This window comes from Echiichthys vipera (assembly GCF_963691815.1).
Source record: "Echiichthys vipera genome assembly, chromosome: 14".
Lineage (NCBI taxonomy): Eukaryota > Metazoa > Chordata > Actinopteri > Perciformes > Trachinidae > Echiichthys > Echiichthys vipera.
Window position 1 is genome coordinate 22,418,167 of NC_139839.1, and position 12,415 is coordinate 22,430,581.

General features: G+C 41.2%; 1 protein-coding gene across 1 annotated transcript in view; it reads right to left on the bottom strand.

The window, feature by feature from the left end:
• The window catches only part of camkk1a (calcium/calmodulin-dependent protein kinase kinase 1, alpha a), a 64,038-nt gene extending 56,623 nt beyond the window's left edge, over window positions 1-7,415 (bottom strand). Inside the window, exon 1 of the mRNA XM_083927156.1 lies at window positions 7,323-7,415. The gene's annotated coding sequence lies outside the window, so the exon portion shown is untranslated. The remainder of the gene's footprint in view (window positions 1-7,322) is intronic.
• Window positions 7,416-12,415: the final 5,000 nt, after the last annotated feature.

Consider the following 12,415-nt stretch of genomic DNA (forward strand, 5'->3'; position numbering starts at 1 on the left):
TTTAAAAAGACATGCCAGGACAGCAGTCTACACCACTGCGGATATTCTATCAAATTATGAACAGTAAAATATAACGAAATATTTCAGAATACATCAAGTATTTATACTTTGTTCTGTAATTTTGATCTCCAGTGTAATATATTTCATACATATATATATATACACACACACATATATATATGGAGAGAGAGAGAGAGAGAGAGAGAGAGAGAGAGAGAGAGAGAGAGAGAGAGAGAGTGTGTGCTGCCCATCCCCTGCTGTGTGCAACACTCACCTGTTGTACCACACAATTAAGTCCACCCTCAAATCAGATGTAAACAAAGAAAGTACCATCTGTTAATGCAGATCTCATTACTACTGTATGTAAGAGATAGATGCCACATGTGGGTTAGGTGGCAAAATACGAAAGCCTCTGTGAGTGCGTGGGCATTCACTTCAAGTGTTTAATATTAAATGGTTAAAAAAAGCAAAGCTAAAATCAATATCTGCCTGCACATTGTCATGCCCTCCAGGAGAAAATGAAATGATGTAGAACAGAGGGTAACCTGCAGAGGCAGGGCTTTGGCTGTGGACAGTAAACCCAGGAGAGTACACTGCGACAAGTGGCCACTGAGGAAAAGCTGGCGTCAAGGCCTGTTGAAGAGTTTTGGACAGCACACAGCCATCTCTAGAGAACAGACACAAACTCAACCAGCCATCAATTCATTCAAATTACAGCAGGGCTCTAGGGACACGCGCACGCACACGCGCACACACACACACACACACACACACACACAGGAAAATGAAACTAACCTTCAGTTTTAATTAAAGACTTTATAGACAATCATACCTTTAATGGAAATACATAAAAGCATCTAACCCTGCTTATGCCCTTTCAATCCATTCTGAGTTCAAACTAACTAATCAATGCAGAGAATTTAGGCAACATTCTGTACAACTGATCCTGAAGCAGCAGCCAGGAACTCAATAGCGAGTGCAAGACCATTCAGAGTCCAACAAAACACGAGACCAAGAGCCGGTGGAACAGTGGTTAGAGCAGTCACCCCACGTAAAGAGGCTGAAGGTCCTTGAGGCAGCAGCCGCTGGTTCTACTCCGACCTGCGGCCCTTTGCTGCATGTCTCCCTCTCCCTCTATTTCATGTCTGTCCTTTATAATAATAAAAGGCTTGAAAAAACTGGCAAAAAATAATCTTTACAAAAACAAGACCAAGTGCAAGACTTCAAAAACGTAGTCTCAAGTACTAAAATCTGGGCTACCAGGGCATTTATAAAGACATTCAGATATAATATTTGAAGAGAATTTCAGATTAACTTGTCTTTGTCTTGGAACTGTTAAATATTCCGTGTTAAAGGTGACAGGGCTAGAGAATACTACAAAGCTGCTATTGTGTGACTTTTACTAATACATTCATATAGTCATTCAAATAAATAGTGTTGATACAAAATACAAGATCTTCCAGATTATCAACAGGTCGCTCAAATAACTCAGTGTTAATGGATACTTGGTTTTCTTTGCAGTCTCCGTTATTGCTGAAGAATTTTGTTTGACTTCTTAGAACTGATAACAGAAATGAACTGGTGTAGGTTCCCAGTGGGTGTTTCATTCATGCTCATGTCTCTGACACACAGGCTAATGAGGCCGGGGGAGAAGCGCCTGGATGAATGAGTTAACTAAAAGATGAGTCCTCACTGGCCGTGCTCGGAATATTGAAGGCTAATATGCAGATGGGGTTGTGCACCTGGCACAGGACAAACTAATGAGGACTTAGAAACGTATTCATGTATCCACTCTTTAGAAAGACCCACATTTGTAACTGACTTGTCTCACTTCAAGTTTCATAATTACGCTTCTTTTAATGTAGCCGACAATTGAACCCTATCTGGAGTGCCCATTTTCCAGTGACTTTCTTTGTCTTTGATACAGGCTGCCCACCTCAAAGTTCTCGGTATATTTTAACATGACCATAAGTCTACAGCTATATATATACACATCAGCACACTAACATACTAACATACTCAGAATGACTCAGAATGCTAGCATGCTGAAGTATATAATGTAACCATGTTCACCATGTTAGTTTAACATTATTCTCAGCACTGATGATAAGATTTGAATTACTGGGTGATGCATAAAGTCCCATATAAATGTCTGTTATTACTTTATGATGTCATCACCCTAAGAATTATTAATTATCAATTTATAAAGTGATTCATCGGTCTACCACAATATTAGTATTGACTGCCACATATTACAAATGAAAGCACTTGTTTTTGCCTTTTGGCTGAGAAATATCATCTGTGTGCCTGTGACGACATTCCCTCACTATATTCAAATGCACCGCAAGGTTAGTGACGCTATTCACGTCAGTCTGCAGCGGTTGGTCTGCCCATGTGGAGCTGCCCACTGCAGATTATGATATGTTCCACTGTACTCAGAAATCAAGAACTAGTAACAAGTAAAAGTGCAATGAAAGGGAACGTTCAAGTGTGAATTCAGAGTCAGGCTCACACTTATGTGTCTGACCGGTGCCGTAACACTTCATTCCTGCTGAATCACAATGGAGGATCAACAGACATATGGAGCTTGTGAAAGCATCACGAAGCATCGCAGAGGTGAGAGCAGCCCATCTGATGACATCATACAGTCGCCACTGTTCAGTTTCCAAAGGAACTGTGAGAGATGAAGTCCTAGAGCAGGGCTGCCCAAGTCCTGCATGTTGTAGGTTTCTGATTCTAATAATTTGCTTGTTATCAAGCAGTTGAAGCTTGCCACAGGTCTGAAAATTGTTAGAATCAGGTGTGTTAGAGCAAACCGAAAACATGCAGGACAGTGGCCCCAGGACCGGAATTGGGCAGCCTTGTCCTAGCAGCTCGCCTGCAGTTATCGCCAAAGTGGCTGCAAGAAACAACTGATACAGCTGTGACTCTTTTCTCACAGCTGTAATATGAAAGGCTGTCAGACATCACTGAGGATTCCACAAGGCTGAGCATCTTAACACTCCAGTCTGGAAATCACAGTTCAGTCCCACATCTCTCACTAGTCTGTGAAAGCATTATGGCGCTCTCCTGCAAATGTTTTTTTATTAACCAGTCATTAAGGTTGTTGTCTCTAAAAACAAAAGGAAAATGAAACTAACCTTCAGTTTTAATTAAAGACTTTATAGACAATCATACCTTTAATGGACATACACCAGCATCCAACCCCGCTAATGCCCTTTACATCCATTCTGAGTGCTTGTGGATCCACGCACACGCACACACACGCACGCCCTGCAGTGATTACAATCAATTCGGAGGATGACTGAAAATTGTTGCATTAAGAGAATCGGTGGGAAGAGCTGCGTTCACAAGCCAGCACAGACCTGTCCAAGAGCAGAGACGCTCCCCGTTTATTCTCTCATTCACAGAGTTTAGCTGTGCTTGAGGTCCCCGCCTCCATGTGAAAAAGTTTGACATTTATTACCAAACACTTTAAAGACCGGCAGGTTTAATGCCACTCCAGAGGAGGACAGATTTTGTTTGTTGTGCGAGCTCTATGAAATTAAGAATTTTTTTGTTTTGTTTTACGTCCTGTCTACAAAGACATAAGGGATGTTCTTTTGACTAAATTTTAATTTATTTTACTTAGATGACCATGAAACATTTGAGTTGTGCTTCAGGAAGGGAAGTTTCTTTGCAGCTGATTTTATTTGTCAAGCTCGGGAGAGAAGGCAGAATATTTTATTCAATACCGAGCTGCAAAATAGAGATATCATGAGATATTTGAAAATGTTGATGTCTTGAAAACTCTTGAGGGTTGGGCACTTCATGTGCATGACATGAAAATCAAGAATAAATCAATCAATTTATCAAAGACACCGCTGTAGTATTACCAATATACGCATGAACCTGCACACAGTCACACAAGAATACAAACACACACACACACGCACAATGTTGACCCCCCAGCCTTACTCAAATGATTTCCCTGAGGGGCTGAAGGAGCTGGGAGCTGTTGACATGTCCTGTTTTTCAGTAGTTGGGTGGCAGCTCTAGTATGATTAACAAAGCCTGCATGAAGAAATGTTACAGGCATCAGCCCATTCAACAATAAAAAAATCGGCATGACAAGCAGAAGTGATGCTGGAGTTGCTAATTTACACCAAGCAAACCATACAAAACACAATGCAGCCCTGTCCTCAAAAGGAAAAAATCCACCCAGACAAAGATCCATAAAAAAATTAAAAACAGCTACCAGCACATTTCTGGGTCTATTTTTTTGTTCTCCTTACACATAACTGGAAAAACCACAATTGTGCTGTAAGATTCAGCAATGGCAGAGATACAACAGGACATGCAAGGCAGAGGCAGCCAGGGTTGTTAGGACTGGAAAAGCGTTATATCTTGCTCTTAGTCCTAATACAAGCTCATCATTCCATGTTTCAGTCTCAATACTGTCATTTAATGCTCTTAAACTTGCACATAAAACATAATATCCACAAGAGGGAAGTTGAACTACTCCGCAACCATACACACTTCATCAGAGCTGATTTTAAATATTGGCCTGTTGTGTTTCTCTTTGCTGAGCAGACACTACACAGACTCTACCAATGTTAGGGGTTAAGAACAAAAGAGACGCTACAGTCATTTGTTGCATGTCATTCTTTTACTCTCTATTTTCCAAGGTGGACGCTTGATAGTTAATTCATTTTGAAGTCATCCTTCAAGTAAACTCAAAAGAACAATTCAGCCCATGCCTCATGAATGAGGGATTAAGCGACTCGTGAGCAAGGTAAAATGAGCACCACTTGAGGCGGACATGAAGCCATCGCTTGTTTAAATTAGACACAAAGTCATTTTAAACCACTGATGGTTTAGTTTTGTTGTGGTCCTTGTTGTTGTTTTTGGCTTAAAACAGAGAAAATGTGAGCCACTTGTTGACTGAGACCCTGTTTACATGTAGAGAAAACGCATGTATTTTCATGCAGTTTGGTCTTTCATTTACAACAAAACAGAGGCTTTATCACGGTAAATGGTGATATGTGAAAACTCAGCCAAAGTGAAGATTTACGAAGAGTACTTTTGCGTGTTTACGTGTGTAATGGGGAAACAGAGTTTTAGGTTCCCAAACGTTACAGTACGCAACAGAAAGTAAATTAGCGTCATGTGTACGTCCTATGTGTACAGTTTATATGGCTACTGATCATTATGAATGCTGTTAAGAGGGATTATGATAGTGGGGGATTATAGCTAGACCGGACACCGGAGAGATAAAGCTCCAAGTTCTGGGTGAGTCACTTAACGTTACCTGGGAACCGCAAAGGTGTGTTTTAAAGGAGATAGGGGTGGCCCAAAAATTTGTATACATCTATGCCAAATTGAACAGTGCTTCATAACCATATCGAAAATAGTTTTAAACATATAGTTTGATGTTTGCAACATTTCTGTGGACCGAAGTTCAAGTTACATTTTCAAAATATTTATATAAACAAAAACTTTTTTGAAAACTGAGGTCACATAATTTTGCAAAATAAGCCTAATCAAATCACGTCTGTTCAGTAACTACAGTCATACTGACAGGTCAACCTTACACCTGGGGTCACCAAGTCTGTTCATTAGGGCTGCAACAAACAAACCTCTATTCTTATCATTGACAACCGTCTCCACTTCCTGAAGCCAAAAGTGAAGCCAAAATAGCCTGGATACGGGTGCCGCCATGTTGTAATTTTGCAACCAGACTCTGTGCACTTGTGATTGGGCAGTATCAGAGTCCCACTCACACACCCACCTGTCCAACCGTGAGTCGGTTATAGCTTTCAATTAAGATGTACACGATGAACACCTGAGCAAAGATCAGTGAAAGAATAAGAACTTCCTAATATGACATAAATCATCTTTGGGAATTTAACTTATTTGACATGTACTTGGACCATGTCCCAGCTGCTAAAATGGAGGGGGCGGGACTTACGACCTATACTGCAGCCACCCACCAGGGGGAAATCAAGAGTTCTCTATAGCTACGTTCACACTGCAGTTCCAAGTGACCTGAATCGGATTTTTCCGCTCATAGGTGACCCATATCTGATTTGCTTTTGACAGTCTTAACAGCATGAGTCACATTGAATCTGACATTTTCCAATCTGAATTAGGCCACTTTTAAATGTGCTATAAAATCTGATACGTATCGGATTTCTTTGACTGCGATTGCAATCTGAATAGCCAGGTCGCATTTAATGTGGCTTTGATGTCACGCGCTGCACTGTTTTGTAAATTAATGACAAATCGAGTTGATTGGAAAAAAAAGTGTGCCACAGGCGGGAGCCAGGAACAGAATCAAAACAAACATGGAGGACAGCAGTGAAGCAGGCGGCCAGTGGAGGGAGAGTGAGGTTTTAGATCTCATTAGTATTTGGGGTGACACTTCGGTGCAAGCCACACACTGTTTTTAGAATTTAACCATAAAGTCCTACAAAAGCGCTTCCATAAACACATTTGTGGCGTGATGTCATCAATGATCAACTGTACATCACACAGCAATCCATAGACAGGCCACATTTCAAGACGTAATGTGAACAGCCAAACAAAAAATCGGATTTCTGCAAATAATCGGAAATGTGCATTGAGACCCGCAGTGTGAACGTAGTCTAATAGTTATAAAAACCCCAAATATATTCAATTTACTGCATTAAAAACAAGAAGAGATCATATGAGAATCTAGAAGTAACAAATGCTTGGCATTTTGCTTGATAAATGACTTCAATTATTAATCAATAACCATATCAATTAATATTTCAGCACTAGTTTTCATGCCAGGCAATGTTTCAGAGAGGGAACCTGCGATCAAACAGACCTCCCTGTCTGTCACTGGACACATTGATTGGAACTAAAAAGAAATCCTGAAATTATTGGGGACCAATTTGGTCGCCTTAAGAGGTCCGTGGTGGGACCCCGGTCCAGTTTGTGAAGCACTCCAGTTAAATGTCCTACAGTATGTGGAGCAGAGGATACTGCATTTTACGGCAGGTGCAGGACACACATCAATGGCACATTACTGGCGTTCATGTCAGTGCGGCTTCCAATTTCACGGTGCAAAGTGCGTGCCCGCGCGCGTGCGTAAAGTGGTTAAAATCCAGTGCAACTGCAGAGGAGTCAATATCCTTATGTGCCTGCCAGCGAGCAATGCACTGGACAACACGGAGAGGAAAACACGTGCGGTGTGATCCATCTGCATTGCACAAGCAGCTTTACTTCCCCATATTTACACAGCACCGACCTGCCCCGCGAGCCACGACTGAACGCTAATGCACCGGAGACGAGCTGATGTTAAAAGTTTCACTTACCCAAATGAGTGCTCGGGCGTGTTTGAGCCCCTCTAAGCGCTCCAGGCAGAGGGATCCAGAGGGATGTCCCGTTTGGACGCACGGCGCCTGTTTGGTTCACTCTGCCCAGAGCCGACGGTTCATTCAGACGCACCGAAGAGCGGCCATCCAGGTCTTCTGCGCGAGAAGTGTGGCTGATCAGCTGCTGACCTGAGCCGTGTCCCCATGTGTCACACCCTCTCTTCCGGAAAACACGGACAGACCAGTCTACACTACCCTGTGTGTACAGTGAAGACACCCAGCGGCTGAATGTAGGCTATACACAGCCCGCAGCTGGCTATTGTTGCACCACTGCAACGTGCACAGAAGCGGTGCTGCTCACAAACACACACAAACACACTTCAGACGGATTTGAAGCACGTCGACAGCGCACGGACAACCCCAACTTTTATTATTCGACAAGAAAGGAATCCATGGGTCCTAAGATCCGCCCTGTTCCCGCAGAATGACCAATACCGTGCCATTATTTACTGCACTGTTACACTGGCCCCATTTATGATTTACACAATACAATAGACTACGGCATTGTGCACTCAGAGAATAAGATAGTATATTTTATAATCATAAATACAAAATGTGGAATTTTCTCGCCTGCTCTTCCACCAAGGATTGGATTTAACAAAACATTGAATTTATGTTCAGAAGTTAGCGCCTCTGCTGGTCGTCTTTGTTTCATTTTCCAATGAGAATATTCAATGAACGAGTCCGTAATTGATCCAAAATAGGCAGAACGGTCATTCGTGACTGTAGAGGGTAACAATCTCATTACAGACTCCACTGTAGCCTACTGAACATGTTGTAGGCATTTCATTGGTTAACTATGACCATCACAATTAGCTTACACCAATAGATAGGTTTAACCTTCATTTCCCCAATGTAGTGAATTCGACTGTAGTTTAGATAATGGAGACATGGATTTAGAGCTAAATAAAAGAGCCATCACACTGGTGGTGGCATCCTTTAATGTGATGTAACAGATAAACATGATATATACAGTATAAACATAAAGATTCCACCCGGATACCTGTTAAGACTGGGTCCTATAAAATACCTTGCTGAGAATAAGGATGAGTGTCTGAAAAGTTCATTTAAAAACTCTTAGATTTACAGTTACTCTTTTTCCCTCTGGAGATGTCAAGGTACAGTAAAGCCAAACTCATTATTATCTAGCTCTGGTCTCTTCTCCCATTCAGACTTATTTCCAGATGGCCAGACTTCCAGTACCTTTAGAAGCGTACATATCCCATGTACCTAAACACCATCTGTTTTGCATTTCCACCACGCAGACAGACTGCAGTGTTTCCAGCTCCACCTTTTAGTATCTGATCAGTGTGCATCTCAACAGAGGTTTAATGTAAAAATGGGACAGACCGGAGCACTTCTGTTGGTACCATCCACAACCTTTGACAATGGAAAAGCCCAAATGACCGCTCTAATGTGTATCAAACTGAAATGAACCGAGCTGAACTGAACAGCTTGTTGGAAACCAATCGATTTTGGACAACGAGTTGTGATGTCACAAGAATGCTCTTGGATTCAGGTCTTACACTTCAAAATATGAAGTGAGTTCAGAAAAACAGATGAGTGTGAAAACAGCCTTATAGTTTCAAACCCTGCACATAAATCCAAGTGAAGTAACCATAAGCTTAAATTATGCAAAAGCAAAGAAGCATAACCATAAGCTTAAATTATGCAAAAGCAAAGAAGCAATTTCAGTCTTTTTTTTTTAACTTGGTGTCTTCAGGCAACATTTGGTGAGATTTCAGAACAAGGTTTCAGATGGAGATTTCTCCATCTTTCCAGAATGCAGTCAGACACATATGATAACAGTCTGTCAGTGGTAAAAACAAGCTCAGTACTGGACCAGTTTCAAAAAATGTTGTTGCCATTAGACATTTACGCAGAAATACATGGGGAAATAGGGTCCAGGTTGAAAAATACTGAAATTCCCCTTGAACTCATTTTGGAGTTAAAGGGGTACTTTAAAGTTGTATTGGTGATTCAGAAACATTGTGAGTCACAATATCCAACTGAATATATAAATACAATATAAAATATATCAGCTGTATGGGAATCTGAAATGTAAATATGTACTGCAATCTCCGCAGTTCTGTCCCTTATTCATATTCAATAGAAGTCTAGAACACACAAGCAAGTGCTCCAGACCGGTGATTGCTGTCTGCCTTGGACGGTTGCCCACTTAAAGGCAACTATAAATGAAACACACAACATGTCCCTTTATTGTGTTTTCTCATGTTTGGCTTTTGGTGTGAGCTGTATGACAACAGTGTTGGGCAATGAGAGGAGTCACATGATTGCATACTGCACAGGGTGACGACTGAGGACACTATAATCTAACACACTCTACAGACACACTTAATTGATGATTGTGATGACTGGAACCTCCACACTCGATTCAAAGGAAGTATGAGGATGGACTGCATGTCAGTGGAAAACTAACACAGTATTAATTCTAGCAGGCCTGTGTCGACATGATTCAGTCTCTCCGAAAAAAATAGATTTCATAGTCCCACAGAAACCACTCTCCTCCTCTATCTACATCGTCTCAATTAACACACAGTTAGGTGAGAACTGAGTCGATGTAACAGAGAAACATTGTTGTTTTCCCTCATCATTAACATTTGTTTTCATGAGCAGACTTTAGACTTTAATCAGTGTCATTGATTACTTTTACTTAAGTAATTTACTGAAATTTAAGTAAAATGACTGATACCACCTTGTACCACCATTACAAGTAAAAGTCCTGAAAATCTTACTTGTATATGTGAGTCTAAAGTAAGTAAGGATAATAACAATGCAGTGTTCAATGCAGAACAATGGCCCAGCATTTTACTGGTTTATGTGAATGACGTAGGGATAACGTTTTTTTTTATTTTTTTTATTTTTTAAATTTGTGACCTTTTTGATTGTTTTATATCGTAAAACAGACCAAAATATTTAAGCTATTTTAAATGTTCGTTGATTGATTGGTTTGTGAAACTTCATAAAATAGTAAAAATGCCCATAACCGTTACAGTCAGCCTCAACACACAGACAGAACAAATAAGCAAACAAAAAAAATTAAAACAATAAAAGGATTTCAATTATCACAAGGGAAAGCTGCAAATCTTCTAGTTTGAGATGGAACCATCAAATGGTTCTGCATGTAAAATTATAACAAAAATGTTTTTCTGATTGATTAATTGACTTACTTGGAATTATATAAACTGCCAGGTAGTTCAATGTAGAACAAACACCATATTCTATAAGTTCTTCATAGGTTTTGTAAGCAAAGCATTTTATTATTTGTAAAATAATCACTAACTGTTGCAGTAAAAAGTAATATTTCCCTCTGAAATGTAGTGGTATGGAAGTTTAAAATAAAATAAAATAAAATACTTAATTTTGCACATACGTACCTGGGTAAGCATGGTTACATTTGGCGTTAACCTACAGTCACTGTTAAACACTGCACAGTATATTAGACTATTTATCAGCTGGTCGACCAAACAGAGGGTGGGTGCTTTCCCTTCCCTGTGGTGACCATGGGGGTTCATTGCAAGTTCATTTAGTTTCTTGGCAACAGCTTCAGCTTCCCGGCACAAAGCTGGCTGACACCACAGGGTGAGGGGGCAGGATGTCCTCCCTCACAGCACAATCACCCCCAAATTTAAAGTAGGCCAATTTTCCAGCCTTCTCTGCCTCAAAGCACTTTTCTAGGCGTGTGTCCTTACAGAGCCTGCTGCACAGCAAACGGCTTCTGCTCATTCTCATATATGAGTCATGGTGCAAATCAGCCAGCACACAGCCTTGAAGGTGCGTTCCGGCCTTAACAGGCGAGTCTGTTGTAGGCATGGTGCATGACCAGTGGATTTACAATTCTGTCCTGGTTTGACAGTGACGCTTTTCATAATTTATGTGTGGGAGTTTATGATGAAATCAACAAACATCTGTTCCTAATCAATCAAAGCGCAGTAGTCTCTGTGTGTGTGTGTGTGTGTGCGCGCGAGTACCCCCAGGGTCTTGTTATTTCACCGGCACCAAGTCCAGGCCATCAAGGTTTTATCAGTGTGTCATCAACATGTTTATTCAATTCATTTTTGTCTTTTAGCTCAGTATAAATATAGATTTAATTAAAAAAAACCTCAGTCAAATCACAGACTCTCTCCATGCTTTGTGCTTTCAGAGCACCACCATCCTGATAAGTTGCTGTAACTTAAGCAGAGTAACAGAGGGAGCATTGCACCCTATTTTTAAAGGCAAGTTTAGCCAAATAACTTATTCCATGCCAACACCTTTGTCCCTGTGTGTGGCCTTTCCATTCCTCCTTCACTGTGTTTTCACAGCTGCTATGTGTGTGTGTTTCACTGGGACAGTGCCCCTGCTGACTTTCCCTTTTCTGCATCCCTCTGAGACACAGGATGGAAATAACGGGCTGATACTAATGAGATCCTCTTCTACTTCCCCTGCAGCTCTTGGGATCCCATCTTACCACCAGGAACTTCCCCTGGAGAGGGTGTGTGTCCCTCTCACATGGGAGATCTGCGGAAGCATGAGAAAGTGACTGTGTAGTCATTGGTAGTCAGACAGGCAGATGACAAGCATGCACTTGTGTTTATGCAGACAATTTAATTGGGAAGACTCTCTGACTGCCCTGTTCAAGTGTGATGGATGTGTCGGTGTTGACATTATGTGCTCGAGGCACCAGCAGCAAAGACTCCTTGGGTTGGTCTTCTTTACAAACAAAAGCAGTTCCCACCTCTTCTACTAGAGAAGGTGCATATAAAACATCCTGACATGACCTTACAGCGTCCTACATACATGCAAGTCGGTGCAACATCTCCCCCTGCTGGTTCAGAGGGGTCCATACACACAATGCACTGATTTAATGCACTCCTGACACAATGGTAGTGCACTTCTTGGGTTGGTAACAGTGTCCGATGATTCATACTCTGCACACGTGCACTTAGAGCGTTTACAATTCCCTGTGGCTATTCTGCTCTTGAGTGTTAAACCCCTGGCACTCAAAGGTACATTTTCTTTTTTTAGTTTAT